This window comes from Triticum aestivum, chromosome 3B (assembly GCF_018294505.1).
Source record: "Triticum aestivum cultivar Chinese Spring chromosome 3B, IWGSC CS RefSeq v2.1, whole genome shotgun sequence".
Taxonomy (NCBI): Eukaryota; Viridiplantae; Streptophyta; class Magnoliopsida; order Poales; family Poaceae; genus Triticum; species Triticum aestivum.
In genome coordinates, this window is record NC_057801.1 from 384,033,430 (window position 1) to 384,037,014 (window position 3,585).

Genomic DNA, 3,585 nt, shown 5'->3' on the forward strand with positions numbered 1-3,585 from the left:
ATACTGCCATCACCCACTCCAATTCAAATGACTGATAAACAGGAAACATAGTTGAATGTACAAACATTGTATGAGAGACAGATGCAATAGATAGCGTGGAAAAAAGAGGGCATGAAATAGTTGACATATATATTGTTTAACTAAAAAGGATAGCATGACATAATTTCACATATATGATGTCTATCTAAACTGGATAGCATAGCATGACATAATTCAAAGATATAATGACTAACTAAACAGGATGGCATGAGATAATTATATGATGTCTTTAGTAAACATGTTCGCATGACATAATTCACATACATGTTATCTAAGTAATCAGGATCGCATGATTTAATTCACATATGTGATTTATATGCTACGCAGAGGGCATTCGCATATATGATGTCTGAACTAAGAACATGGTGTTGAATATTGTGTATATGATGTCTAAACTATGCAATGCAAGACACCACATGCATGATATGAGCAGTGTAACCGTGCCAAGTTAGAGCATACACCTCGGTGGGGGAATAGGACTGGTCATCTGTCGCTGAATCCATCTCTGAGGAGCTATCGGGAACCAGCAAGAGATCTGCTTTGACACGTAGCACTGTCTTCTTTGAAGACCTTCTTTTCGCTCCAGATTTTCCCATCACCCACTCAAATGGCTGATTCACATGAAGAGTAGTTTAATGTACAAACATTGTCGACAAATGGAAATGTAATGAAGAAAAGGATGGGCAAGATATCATTCAAATATATGATGCCTGATTAAACATGATGGCATTTCATATTTCACATATATTATGTTTGGCTAAAAGAGATGAGATTCCATAATTCCCATATATGATATAGAAACTAAACAGGTGGCATTACGGAACATGTATAAACTAAGTAGATGACATACATGATGTCCAAATTAGGCACTGCAAGGCAACATATGCATGATATGACTAACATCATCATGCCAAGTTAGAGCAAACACCTTGGTAAATAGGAGTGGCTAGTTCCGTCTGAATCTGCCTCAGAACAGATATCTTCCTCTGGATTACAATCTGGGGAGGGGGGAGGGTTTGCCCCACCATGGAGCCATGTCTGCATGACATTGTATTGCCGCGCATAAACTCTTCTATTTTTCTCTACATGTTCACCATGACTGTGTAAAATATCTGACATGCATATGAAAAATATATAGTGAGATATGTAAGGAGAGCATGAAGAAATCTAGAGTGATGGTAACAACCAGTGAATGGATCCAAAAATAATGATTGCAGGCTGATGATAGCTTTAATTCAATAAAAATACAGATGATGATTGCTTTACTATTTCTTTCCCACCCAAGATGAACAACATAGGCAGATATACTATTCATTACTGCCTCGATATGTGCCAGATAATAGACAGAGATACTATTCATTGCTGCCTCGATATGTGCCCCACAACTAATTTTCAAACTCAAGTTTGAACGTTAATTTGGACCTGACTTGGAGTCTAAGAGGTGAATAGGACGATAAAGTAGTAGGTAATATTAAGCAATGCATAATATAAGCAGAAACAAAAGAGTGCGACCTCTCTTGTGGACCCATGTACTCCTCAGGTTCATCTGCTCAGTCGATGATGGTGAGTGGCTGTGAAATTCTCCCACCATGATGTTGCGGGTCCATCAAGCTGATGTGCGGCAAAACACACTCTCTCCGCATCTGTGCATCCTGCAGTGGTCAGCTCTCTTCCAATCTTGCGGAGCCAATCATCTGCAACAATCGGCTCGGTGCTACTAGAGAACACCGGCGGATTTAATCTTAGGAAACGGGCTAGGTGATCAATAGGGGGTGGCGGCGGTGGGTTGTTGTTGTTGTTGCCTTGGTTCTGATTCTGGACTAAAAGTTGCATTAGGGTATTCTGCTGCTGGATCAACTGAGTGCGCTCAGGTGGGAAGGCAAATCCATTGTCACGTCTCGGAGGCATCTGATGGGTTTAGAATGGGTGAGAAAACAGAATAGAAAAGGGGGTCTAAGAGAGATTCACTAACCATAATGCTCATGAGACAAACACAGTCGATTTCACTTCAATCAATAGCACACAAGATTACACAAAAAACGGTCTAACCTATAACTACTAACTCGATCGTTGCAACTACTTGGAGGAAAAATACTACTAATTACAATGGTGGTCGTCTAGAAATTTTCATCAGAAGAAGACTACATAATATCTGCTCCGGCTTCATCAACATAATCATCATCGCTATCAGGGTCGGAGTCGGTGTCGTCGAGGATGATGTAGTCTCCTGGCTGGTTGTCCTTCTTTCACACGGGGTCTCCCATGAATACTCCTAGCTTCCTTGTCAAGTCGTCATTCTTTTCCACCAATATAGCAATCTCCTCCTTGTATCCATCGCGTGTAGACTTGATCTCCTCTTCCATCTCGTTGTTTCTCCTCACCAGTTTCTTGATCCTCCTCATGTGGATAATTTGTTGATTCTCTTGTTAACGAATATGATCTCCCATCTCCTAAATGTAAGCTGCAATTGATCCATCCCTCCTGGTATGAATCATCTCCCATTCGTCATCTCGGCGGCTACATATCTGGTAGACGGTATTCTCCAGCTCCTTGTGATACACCTCACATATGCGTCTGAAGGTGGTATGCGCGGTTGTCGGTGTCAAAACCGGCGGATCTCGGGTAGGGGGTCCCGAACTGTGCGTCTAGGCAGATGGTAACAGGAGAGAAGGGAGACGATGTTTTTACCCAGGTTCAGGCCCTCTCGATGGAGGTAAAACCCTACTCCTTCTTGATTAATATTGATGATATGGGTAGTACAAGAGTTGATCTACCACGAGATCAGAGAGGCTAAACCTAGAAGTTAGACTGTGGTATGATTGTTGTTCGTCCTACGGACTAAAACTCTCCGGTTTATATAGACACCGGAGAGGGATAGGGTTACACAGAGTCGGTTACATTGGAAGGAGATATACATATCGTATCGCCAAGCTTGCCTTCCACGCCAAGGAAAGTCCTATCCGGAGACGGGACGAAGTCTTCAATCTTGTATCTTCATAGTCCGGGAGTCCGGCCAAAGGTCATAGTGCGGCCATTCGGACACCCCCTAATCCAGGACTCCCTCAGTAGCCCCTGAACCAGGCTTCAATGACGACGAGTCCAGCACGCAAATTGTCTTCGGCATGGCAAGGCGGGTTCCTCCTCCGAATATTTCATAGAAGATGTTGAACACAAGGATAGTGTCCGGCTCTGCAAAATAAGTTCCACATACCACCGTAGAGAGAATAATATTTACACAAATCTAATCTGCTGACGTATTCCATAGTGTGACATCACGCTACGGCCAAGCCTTTATTCGAATCGTTTTACTGTTCCACCTTAGCGCGTTTAGCGAGGCGGTTTCCTTGGCACGTCTTGTCAAAGCAGAGATCATGTCCCCTTATTCTGGGATCCTCATCAATACGAGCGTGGGTAACCCAACCGTGCCATTGGTATGACTTCTTAATTGAAAGTGAGTCCCAGACGGTTACGGAGAGGGATCTTGGTATTCAACCTCTTTATAAAGAGACCAAGGCTCGACTCCTTTCTTTTCAATCCAATCAAATC